Below are 13,109 nucleotides of genomic sequence, written 5' to 3'. Positions count from 1 at the left end.
AGATAGTCATATAACCCACGTACTAATGTTGTGATTAAGATTATAAAAGACAATACAATAAGAGTATTTGGCACAGAACTAGGCCAAAGAAGAGCTCAATTAATATTATTTACCTAGCTAAAATATAAACTATATTTTATGTAACTATGTTATGTAACATTAGATACTCCTACATTTATCTTACCTCAATGAAATATATAATAGTGTACTGAATGGAGAAAATATTCTATAAAAATTATTGATTAAATAAATAAACAAAATCATATATATAAAGTTATAATACTATACTATTTGCATCAATTTTTGTTTTGGGTTGGACAGCAGCTGACCTTTTTTAAATTAAATTTTATATATTTAAGGTGTATATGATAATTTGGTATACATACACATAATGAAACTATTTCAACAGTCAAGCTAATTAACCTATCTTCTCACCATTAATTTCATATGTGTGAGTAGGTGTGTGTGTATGTGTGTGCATGCACATGGAGAGCATTCAGCAAATTTCTGAGAGTCAATACAGTATCACTAACTATAGTTCATATAATGTGCATTAGATTGAGACTTATTCATCCCACATAACTCCAAGTTTGTGCCCTTTGACCAACATGGACAACAACTGATCTTGAAACTTAAGTCAAAAATGAGAAAAATGAACACAAATTTCCCTGATTGTTTGTGATGTCTTAATAAAGAATGGTCACCGGAAGAAAAGCTGCTTAGAATAGAGGGAGGGAACCGTTTCCACTGTGACACAGAGTGACAGGACTTCATCCAAATCCAGATTCCCTCAGCAAATTCTGAGCAGCTTCTTTCTTGAGTTCAGCTGAAATATCCCTAGGTATATGGAGAGAATCTAACCTTCTAATCTAACCTTCTGATGGTTCATCTGACTCATTATTTTGCACATAACCTATTGTTACATCTTCCTGTTTCCAAAGACACTCTTCCTTCTGATAGATACTTAAAGCTTTTATTGGAAAGAATTCATTCTAGTTCATTACACTGTAGATTAACTAGTGACTTTTGAACCTGTACTCTCAAGGGAATCTTTTGTTCGTTCACTTAATTGATCCCTCCACACCTGTTGCATCCTAAATGGATATAACTATTGCTATTTTTGTAAATGTAAAATTTAGTGGGAGACCTTGTCTCCCTGTTCAAAAAAGCTAGAATAGTGATTTCCCAGAATGCAGAGAGCTCTTATATGTTAAGAACTCACTTAACCAGAATACATGAAGATTTTTCCTATTGAGAGAATGAAACTGTATATTTGGAATTTTTGTCTTTTAAACTTCTTAAGAGAAAAGGTGACTGGGAATTAATGGGTATGAGTTCCTGAGGAGAACTTGAAGAATTTTTGTGAGAGCTAGTGTGGGGGTATACAGAAAGAATGTGATAAGCCCTATACTTAATACTTTCTAGTCATTATTCCTGTCAAGCTTTGAGTCATACTAAAGACATTGGTTAAAGTATGCTCAGAAGCCATGAAAGACCATAAGAGAGGTAAATATAATTAAGTTAGTTTTAACATATATTCACCATCTGGGAACTAATAGAATAAAATTTGGGTGCTAAGTAACGTTGACAATACTCTAGAAGAATCAATAGTAATTTTGAGATACTACCTTGTTCTATGGTAAGTGACATGACTTTCTGTAAGATCTTTGGATACCATTCATGGGAGGTACATAGGTTAATAACAGAAACAGATGATTTATAGAGGATACAGTCAAGTCACCTATGAAAGATACTGAGGAAGCCCTTTCTCTCAATCCAATAAAAATGTCTCCTCCAATATTCTATAACACACAGCTTTAATCTCCAGGCTGATAATATAACCTTCTTTCATGTGCTTTATGTTTTACAACACGTTGGTCCCCATGTGTGTAAACACATTAAGTTAGTGGTCAATCAACACATTAAGACATTTATATGCTATTATATGCTATTGTTCAATGGTGACATTGGGATATGAAGAAATATTAAATACTGACAGAAAAAAAGTAAGAAAAATTTTAGGACCCAAAGTATAGCCCGGGGTAATGAGTACTCAGTCAGATATCAATTGAAGGCATTTGAAATCTATATCAAAATAAGAGATGGAATTAGGTAGATAGGATGGAAAGACAGCTGGGGTCCAGAGACTTGACCTATCACCTTTAACATTTGGTATCCTGTGATCAGGATCTACATGACTCTCTATTCCTTGGGATGGTGCCTTGTAGCAGATAGCAAGAGCCAGAGGCTGTTGTACTTCCCTGTAATATTATCTGAAAACCAGGGGAGAGCTATACAGTGCAAAAGCACATGGTCCATCCCTCACTGGGAAGGGAAAAACCATGTTTCCTTAGACTCAAGGGAAATACACTTCAAGGCTATTTCTCAGAAATATTTTCCAACAACCAGGTGAAATCCATTCTTGCAAAAAACTAATTGGAGTCTTCTGGGAGCATCCTGTTCCATTTAAATAAAGAGAGAAATCAGGAGCCCTAGAGACAATGAATACAGATGGGAAATGTTTGGTTAGCTATAATGTGATTAATTTTAGATTGTTGAAGAGCAATTGTCTTCCTACTATTGCCTCTAATTCTGGTACAAATAGTTAACTAACTGAAATAGTTAACTGTGGTTAGGGAAGCAGAGGTGGCATCATATAAAAGATTATCTCTTCAAAAAAAAGGTGGGGGTCAGGGAGCACAAAAGCAAGGAGAAGTCAATTATCCATGTCCTCTCCATTTGTCCAATCATGATAAGCTTATACTTGAGTGAAGTAAACAAATTAAAAGGCATTAATTTGAAATATTTAAAAGCTAAGTCTCTGAAGTCAAACCACTTGTTTCCATTTCCCTACTTTACCCCAGGTGGATCGGATGATACCCCAGATGGTACCTTAGGTGATACCTAGAACTTATGATCCTCAAGTTCCTCATCTATAAAATGTAGATTATAATACGACATAACTCAGAGAGTTGCTGTGAAGATTAATTGTGATAAACCACGTAAAACATTTAGCACAATATCTGTCACTTAGTAAATGTTCTAGAAATGTTAGCTGTTATCCTAGCAAGATTTGAAAATTAATTTGAAGAGAGAAAAATGGATTTCCATACCCAGAAGCATCTCTTATAAGATTGAATTTCATCATCAGAAGTCTATTTTTCAATTAAAACTATCTCTAGAATTGATAGTTCAAAGTTATTGCCAGCTTTAGAAAGCTTAGCATTGATCCATTTTCTAATTCTACAGTAACAAGAAGGTTATGACCAGATTTACTTAAGTATTTAATCTTTCATATAGCAAATTGTTTACTTACTAGGTTTTCCAAAAGAATGGTAGAAACCCTGGGACAGAAAAAAAGTGGACTACTTATTGAAGAAGCTGGAGAACACATTAGTTTGAAAATCTGGAGACCAGAAAAATAGACTCCTGAAATTTTCTTCTCACATCCATATAATTAAATAGATATATGTAATTGGGATTCAGGAGACAAATTCATTTTCCTGTCATTAATAAGCCAGCCAGTAATAATCTATGTTATATTATATATATATATATATCATATATATTAACATAATAATAACTTACAACTTCTCAACCTCAAAATTAGGGGATTGAACAAAATGCCAACAATATCAGCTGCATTTAAGCTGTTCATGATCCACAGGTAATAATATATAAAGGGGACTGGTATCCATCAATCTAAAGTTTTATTTATCTTGTTTTTAAGAAAGAAGTAAGGGGATGCCTGAGTAGCTGAGTGGTTGAGCATCTGCCTTCCACTCAGGGCATGATCACAGACTGAGATCGAGTCCCACATCAGGCTGCCTGCATGGAGCCTACTCTCCCTCTGCCTATGTCTCTGCCTCTTTCTCTGTTTCTCTCATGAAAATAAATAAATTCTTTTTAAAGAGAGAGAGAGAGAAAGAGAGAGAAAGAAAGAAAAAGAAAAGAAAGAAAGAAAGAAAGAAAGAAAGAAAGAAAGAAAGAAAGAAAGAAAGAAAGAAAGAAAGAAAAAGTGTGGAAGAATAGGCAAAATAAGTGAAGGGGAGTGGGAGATAAGGCTTCCAGTTATGGAATGAATAAATCATGGGAATAAAAGACACAGCATAAGGAATATAGTCAACAATCATACTGTATGGTAACAGATGTTAGCTACACTTGTGGTGAGCATAGCAGAATATATAGAGAAGTTGAATTACCGTGTTGTACTTCTAAAACTAATGTAGTCTACGGCCATACCACCCTGAACGCGCCCGATCTCGTCTAAAACTAATGTAACATTGTGGGTCAGCTATACTGAAAAAAATTTTTTAAAGAGAAGGAAAGAGTAGGGCACCTGGGTGGCTCAGTCAGTTAAGCGTCCAATTCTATTTTTTTATAACGAATTTATTTTTTATTGGTGTTCAATTTGCCAACATACAGAATAACACCCAGTGCTCATCCCCTCAAGTGCCCCCCTCAGTGCCCATCACCCATTCACCCCCACACCCCGCCCTCCTCCCCTTCCACCACCCTTAGTTCGTTTCTCAGAGTTAGGAGTCTCTATGTTCTGTCTCCCTTTCTGATATTTCCCACACATTTCTCCTCCCTTCCCTTATATTCCCTTTCACTATTATTTATATTCCCCAAATGAATGAGAACATACAATGTTTGTCCTTCTCCGATTGACTTACTTCACTCAGCATAATACCCTCCAGTTCCATCCACATTGAAGCAAATGATGGGTATTTATCGTTTCTAATGGCTGAGTAATAGTCCATTGTATACATAAACCACATCTTCTTTATCCATTCATCTTTCGATGGACACCCAGGCTCCTTCCACAGTTTGGCTATTGTGGACATTGCTGCTAGAAACATCGGGGCGCAGGTGTCCCGGCGTTTCATTGCATCTGAATCTTTGGGGTAAATCCCCAATAGTGCAATTGCTGGGTCGTAGGGCAGGTCTATTTTTAACTCTTTGAGGACCCTCCACACAGTTTTCCAGACTGACTGCACCAGTTCACATTCCCACCAACAGTGTAAGAGGGTTCCCTTTTCTCCACATCCTCTCCAACATTTGTGGTTTCCTGCCTTGTTAATGTTCCCCATTCTCACTGGTGTGAGGTGGTATCTCATTGTGGTTTTGATTTGTATTTCCCTGATGGCAAGTGATGCAGAGCATTTTCTCATGTGCATGGTGGCCATGTCTATGTCTTCCTCTGTGAGATTTCTGTTCATGTCTTTTGCCCATTTCATGATTGGATTGTTTGTTTCTAAGGTGCTGAGTTTAATAAGTTCTTTATATATCTTAGAAACTAGCCCTTTATCTGATACATCATTTGCAAAAATCTTCTCCCATTCTGTAGGTTGTCTTTGTTGACTGTATCCTTTGCTGTGCAAAAGCTTCTTATCTTGATGAAGTCCCAATAGTTCATTTTTGCTTTTGTTTCTTTTTTTTTTTTTTTTTTTAGTGCTTTTGTTTCTTTTGCCTTCATAGATGTATCTTGCAAGAAGTTACTTTGGCTGACTTCAAAAAGGGTATTGCCTGTGTTCTCCTCTAGGATTTTGATGGAATCTTGTCTCACACTTAGGTCTTTCATCCATTTTGAGTTTATCTTTGTGTATGGTGCAATAGAGTGGTCTAGTTTCATTCTTCTGCATGTGGATGTCCAATTTTCCCAGCACCATTTATTGAAGAGACTGTCTTTCTTCCAGTGGATAGTCTTTCCTCCTTTATCGAATATTAGTTGACCATAAAGTTCAGGGTCTACTTCTGGGTTCTCTATTCTGTTCCATTGATCTATGGGTCTGTTTTTGTGCCAGTCCACACTGTCTTGAAGACCACAGGTTTGTAGTACAACCTGAAATCTGGCATTGTGATGCCCCCAGATACAGTTTTCATTTTTAAAATTCCCCTGGCTATTCGGGGTCTTTTCTGATTCCACACAAATCTTAAAATAATTTGTACTAACTTTCTGAAGAAAGTCCATGGTATTTTGATAGGGATTGCATTAAACGTGTACATTGCCCTGGGTAACATTGACATTTTCACAATATTAATTCTGCCAATCCATGAGCATGGAATATTTTTCCATCTCTTTGTGTCTTCCTTTTTCTTTCAGAAGTGTTCTATAGTTTTTAGGGTATAGACCCTTTACCTCTTTGGTTAGGTTTATTCCTAGGTATCTTATGCTTTTGGGTGCAATTGTAAATGGGATTGACTCCTTAATTTCTCTTTCTTCAGTCTCATTGTTAGTGTATAGAAATGCCATTGATTTCTGGGCATTGATTTTGTATCCTGCCACGCTACCAAATTGCTGTATGAGTTCTAGCAATCTTGGGGTGGAGGCTTTTGGGTTTTCTATGTAGAGTATCATGTCATTGGTGAAGAGGGAGAGTTTGACTTTTTCTTTGCCAATTTGAATGCCTTTAATGTCTTTTTGTTGTCTGATTGCTGAGGCTAGGACTTCCAGTACTATGTTGAATAGCAGTGGTGAGAGTGGACATCCCTGTCTTGTTCCTGATCTTAGGGGAAAGGCTCCCAGTGCTTCCCCATTGAGAATGATATTTGCTGTGGGCTTTTCGTAGATGGCTTTTAAGATGTCGAGGAATGTTGCCTCTATCCCTACACTCTCAAGAGTTTTGATCAAGAATGGATGCTGTATTTTGTCAAATGCTTTCTCTGCATCTAATGGGAGGATCATATGGTTCTTGGGTTTTCTCTTGCTGATATGATGAATCACATTGATCGTTTTACGAGTGTTGAACCAGCCTTGTGTCCCAGGGATAAATCCTACTTGGTCATGGTGAATAATTTTCTTAATGTACTCTTGGATCCGATTGGCTAGTATCTTGTTGAGAATTTTTGCATCCCTGTTCATCAAGGATATTGGTCTGTAATTCTCCTTTTTGGTGGGGTCTTTTTCTGGTTTTGGAATTAAGGTGATGCTGGCCTCATAGAACGAATTTGGAAGTACTCCATCTCTTTCTATCTTTCCAAACAGCTTTAGTAGAATAGGTATGGTTTCTTCTTTTTTTTTAATTTTTTTAAATTTATTTATGATAGTCACAGAGAGAGAGAGAGAGAGAGAGGCAGAGACACAGGCAGAGGGAGAAGCAGGCTCCATGCACTGGGAGCCTGATGTGGGATTCGATCCCGGGTCTCCAGGATCGTGCCCTGGGCCAAAGGCAGGCGCCAAACCACTGCGCCACCCAGGGATCCCATATGGTTTCTTCTTTAAACGTTTGATAGAATTCCCCTGGGAAGCCATCTGGCCCTGGACTTTTGTGTCTTGGGAGGTTTTGGATGACTGCTTCAATTTCCTCCCTCTTTATTGGCCTGTTCTATCATACTTAAAGGATCTATCTACAAGAAGACTTAACAATCCCCAATATATATGCCCCGAATTTGGGAGCTCCAAAATATTTAAATCAATTCATAACCAAAATGAAGAAATACTTAGATAATAATACACTTATACTTGGTGACTTCAATCTAGCTCTCTCTATACTAGATAGGTCTTCTAAGCACAACATCTCCAAAGAAATGAGAGCTGTAAATGAGACACTGGACCAGATGGATTTCACAGATATCTACAGAACTTTACATCCAAACTCAACTGAATACACATTTTCTCAAGTGCACATGGAACTTTCTCCAGAATACACTACATACTGGGTCACAAATCGGGTCTGAACTGATACCAAAAGATTGGGATCATCCCCTGCATATTCTCAGACCATAATGCCTTGAAATTAGAACTAAATCACAATAAGAACTTTGGAAGGACCTCAAACACGTGGAGGTTAAGGACCATCCTGCTAAAAGATAAAAGGGTCAACCAGGAAATTAAGGAAGAATTAAAAAGATTCATGGAAACTAATGAGAATGAAGATACAACCGTTCAAAATCTTTGGGATGCAGCAAAAGCAGTCCTAAGGGGGAAATACATCGCAATACAAGCATCCATTCAAAAACTGGAAAGAACTCAAATACAAAAGCTAACCTTACACATAAAGGAGCTAGAGAAAAAACAACAGACAGCTTCTACACCCAGCGGAAGATGAGAGTTAATAAAGATTCGAGCAGAACTCAACGAAATCGAGACCAGAAGAACTGTGGAACAGATCAACAGAACCAGGAGTTGGTTCTTTGAAAGAATTAATAAGATACATAAACCATTAGCCAGCCTTCTTAAAAAGAAGAGAGAGGAGACTCAAATTAATAAAATCATGAATGAGAAAGGAGAGATCACTACCAACACCAAGGAAATACAAACGATTTTAAAAACATATTATGAACAGCTATATGCCAATAAAGTAGGCAATCTAGAAGAAATGGACACATTCCTGGAAAGCCACAAACTACCAAAACTGGAACAGGAAGAAATAGAAAAGCGTCCAACTCTTGATTTCTACGCAGGCCATGATCTTGGGGTTGTGGGATCAAGCCTAGCTCCACACTGAGTGTGGAGCCTGCTTGGTATTCTCTCTTTCCCTCTCTCCCTCCTTTCCCTCTCTCTCCCACTTTAAAAAGAAGGAAGGAAGGGAGGGAGGGAGGGAGGGAGGGAGGGAAGAAGGAAGGCAGGAAGGAAGGAAGGAAGGAAGGAAGGAAAAAAGGAAGGAAGGAAGGACGGAACAATCTACATTGTTATGTAGATGATGCTTTGTTTTGTTTGGTACTCCTGCTGAGTACCAAGGAAGGAAGGAAGGAAGGAGACATAGGAGAACACAAATAGAATGTGGAAAAGATGGATATAGGGTACTTTGAATACAGTTATTCTGAAATGGCACAAGTTTTTGAAAAGTCAGTCAAGACCAGCCCAGAAGAGAATTTGAAGGTTATGTGCAGTTGGGGAGTAAGTGCAAATAAAAAAGAGGTGGATAAATTAGAAATATCATCAGCATGCTATTCTACAAATCGCAAAGAGTAAATGACAAATACTAAATGGACTTGGAAAGAAGAGAACATACAGTATATTACTTCCAGTAAGAACCTTATGAATTAGTAGACTTTCCAAGGTAACACTACTCATGAGATTCCAGAAATCTTCATAATATCAAGCTGGGTACAAATCTCTCCAAGACTTTATGGGAGTCTTGGAGAGATATTAATAAGGTTGCAGTTGGAAAAGAGTAGAAAGGGATCCAAAGTTCATCTAACCAAAGAGGAAAAGACATCAAGCACCATGTGAGAAACAACTCCTGTTCAAGGTAAAAAGAAGAAAGAGCAAAAATATTCAACCTTTATTTAATATTAATAATATCCCTAAAGCTATGCTAAGAACTTTGTGTTTAATCTTACTTAATCCTTACCACAACTCAATGAAGAAAAAGGTGTAAATATCTGCATTTTTTATGTATGATGAAACTGAAGGAAGTGGAGTACTTCAGAACCTTTGTTTGCACCCTAATCTGACTGATTCTCAAATCCTAACCCTTCACCACTACCAATTTCAAAAATAACCCTGGCAACTGTATTGTGTTTATCCAGGAATTAAGTTTCCAGCAGCTTCAATCAACCTCCTAGTGGAGAATTAGAGGTATTGGTGTCAGGAGCTAGAAAGGACCCTATGGAATTCAATCCTTTAGCGTCTCATTTCCACAAAATGATTCCGCATATTAATCCAAAATAATGCAAAAAAATATTGTCTGATTTAATCTTTGGCATAAGTAGACAGGCCAGGAGTCAGTTCAGGGGATGTACTGGTAAAAAATGATCTTTTTACCTTATGTCAAGATAAGGTCTTTTGCCAGACATCCTATCTGATGTCAAAAACAGTTTTCATAGGTTTTGAGACCTATTATCAAAGATAAGCAATAACTAGAAATGGATGAACGATGTTTCAGTTAAAGTATAATCAGCAAATTATTTTCATGTATAAAATGCTTGGTCCTACTTATTTACCGAAGAACATTTATTAAACTCCTGCTGAGTACCAAACACATTCCTGGACACGCCATTGAGCATAGTGAACAAAACAAACATGACCTTCATGGCCTTGTAGTCTAGTAAGGGGACAGAGATTAACAAGTTAAAAAGAAAATAGGTAATTACAAAGAGTAAAGTGGTGCATTACTAAAAGCCCCAAATTCATGTGTTTGTTTAGAGAGCACTAAGACTTCCTCTTGAAGAGGGTATAGTGTCAGTGAGACCTAAAAAAAAAAAAAAAATATGGAAAACAGACACATGAAGTTGGCAGAACTGAAAAAGGCCACTAAAAATGGGACGTGCTTAATGAGATATAAAGTAGAAAAAGCTGAGATGGGAGAGATATTCAGGGCAATGCATACAGCATGTGGAAATTTGCAGGCCATAGTAGAGAATTTGGGTTTCATTCCAAGTTCAGACAGAAGTCATTAAAGTGTTTGAAATAGAAAATGATAGCTAATAAAAGAGCACCCTCATTGTTATGTAGATGATGCTTTGTTTTGTTTTGTTTTCCAGTTTTGAAAGTGAAAAGTTTATCAAGGCAGTAGTTATTTTAAATCATCATATTTGCCTAAGGAGCTCAGGAAAGACAGACTAATAGAGAAGCTTGAAGAGGAGCTGTAGGAACTTCACATCTATCATTATAAGCAACTCTATTTACATTCCACTGAAAAAAGTTTTGTAGTATTCATGACCAGAAGGCTTATCACCAATAATTCTAAAACCTTGTATATAATAATAAAAACAATGGAATCCCTTATACTGTGCTTATTACATGCCAATTTTCCAAGTGATTTAAATGTATTAGCTCATTAGTTCCTTTTAACAAACCTATGAGATAAGTTCAATTATTCTCCACTGTGTACATATGAAGAAATTGAAGCACAAAGATTAATGTTTATTTATTAATTTATTTTTTGAAAGCTAGAGAAAGACAGGGAAAGAGAGTATGTGAGGCACCAAGAGAGGGGCAGAGAGATAATCCTAAGCAAACTCCATACCCATCCCTGAGCAATGTGGGGCTCGATCTCACAACACTGAGATCATTACCTGAGCCAAAATCAAGAGTCAGACACTTAACCAACTGAGCCACCAAAGCACCCCAAAGTGCAGAGATTAAGAATTTGCCTAAAGTCATATGCTGAATGAATCATAATTTGAACCCAGATAATCAAGGTTCAGAGTCCATACTCAAACCAATGTAGTTACGCTGTTCTGCTACCATTATATGATTCGTGATAGTGTTTCTGTGACTGTTTTTGTTTTCTACATAGCTGATTTCATCTGAAAGAGGTTCATTCCCAGGGGTTTTGTTTGTTTGCTTGCTTGCTTGCTTATTTTTTGCAGGAGGTGGGGGAGTTGGTTGTTTTTCTAATCTAGAAGTCCTTATGTCAGAGACATCATTGATATAATGGTAAGAATGTTTAATACCAGCATTCTGGTCACACTTCTGTCTGAATCTCAGAGTAGCACAAGCCACCAAAGCAATCATACTGTCAAATGAAATAATATTGGTTTGCCTGGCATCCTCACTCTACCCACAATTTCAAACCATTTGAACTCTACTCATGTCCAATTTCTGTCTCATTTTTACCAACAGAATATGCAAAAGTCGGAGGTCGGTGACAAAAAAGTATACAGTACTAAAAAGGTTCATCCTGGTAGGACTGACAGATGACTCAAATCTACAGATTCTGCTTTTTGTCTTTTTGTTCATCACCTATCTGCTGAGTGTAATTGGAAACTTAACCATCATCACCCTCACATTTGTAGATTCTTGTCTGAAAACTCCTATGTACTTCTTTCTCCAGAATTTCTCATATCTAGAAGTCTCTGTTACCACTGTCTGTATTCTGAAATATCTGCATACCCTTGATTAACAATACAGTTACCTATAATCCTTGTGCCACTCAATTATTTTTTGTTATTGTCTTGGGTGTGACTGAAATTTGCCTCCTCACAGCCATGTCCTATGACCACTATGTGGCCATCTGCAAACCCCTGCATTACATGACCATCATGAACAACAGGCTCTGCATCAAGTTCCTTATTGGATGTTATATGTTAGCTTTGCTCATCATCCTCCTACCCTATATCATGAGCTTCAAGCTCGAGTTTTGTGACTCCAATGTCATAGATCACTATGGCTGTGATGCTGCTCCCATCCTGAAGATTACCTGCTCAGACACAGAGTTTATTGAGCGATTTGTCTTGGTCCTCGTTGTGTTGACACTCATTTTCACCTTGGTGTGTGTAATTCTGTCCTACACATACATCATCAGGACCATTCTCAGATTTCCTTCTGTCTTTTGTCCTAAAAAAAAAGGCTTTTTCTACTTGATATTCCCATATAATTGTGGTTTCTATTACTTATGGAAGCTGCAACTTTATCTATATCAAACCTCATGCAAAAGAAGGGGTTGCTATTAATAAGGTGGTGTCAGTGCTTACCACCTCAGTTGCCCCAGTGATGAATCCCTTTATTTATACTCTGAGGAACAAGCAAGTGGTACAAGCTTTCAAAGAATCAAAAGGGCTGCATCTTTCTCAAAGAATTAAAGGACTAGTACATTTAAAAGATCAACATGTAAAATAAAAAAACTCCACATACCCACTTTTAACAGTCTTATTGAGATAGAATTTAACCACTATAGATAGAAGTCATCAATTTTAAGTCTACTACTGAATAAATTCTAGAAAAGTAATAGAGTTTCACAACCACCACCATGATCCAGTTTCAGCACACTTCCATCAATCCAAACAGTTCCCTGATGACCACTGTCAGTCAATCAACACTTCTAATCCCTGGTGCTACCACTAACCTGTTTTCTGTCTATAAAATTGCCTTTTCTGGACACTCTATATAAATGGAAACATATATCATGTAGTATTTTGTTACCTATCTTCATTAAGCATAATGTTTTTAAGGTTCATCCCTGTTGTAGCGCTTCTCACTATTCCTTTTTCTAGTAAATAGTTTTCCATTATATGGATATACCACATGTGTGCTTATTCACTTACTAATTGATGAACATTCAAATTGTTTCCATGTCACTATGAGACAAACGTTTTCATTTCTTTGTACCTACAAGTGAAATTGTTGAGTTATCTGGTATCAACCAAGCTGTTTTCCAAATTTCTGCCATTTCATATTCCCACCAGTAATTCCTTCACATATGAAGGGTCCAAATTCT

General features: G+C 37.0%; 1 pseudogene; it reads left to right on the top strand.

Moving 5' to 3' along the window:
* Positions 1-11,483: 11,483 nt before the first annotated feature.
* Positions 11,484-12,511, top strand: LOC140600506 (olfactory receptor 6C2-like; annotated as a pseudogene).
* The last annotated feature ends 598 nt before the right edge of the window (positions 12,512-13,109 follow it).

Source organism: Canis lupus, chromosome 11, assembly GCF_048164855.1.
Source record: "Canis lupus baileyi chromosome 11, mCanLup2.hap1, whole genome shotgun sequence".
Taxonomy (NCBI): Eukaryota; Metazoa; Chordata; class Mammalia; order Carnivora; family Canidae; genus Canis; species Canis lupus.
This window is presented reverse-complemented; position numbering and strand designations above follow the sequence as displayed.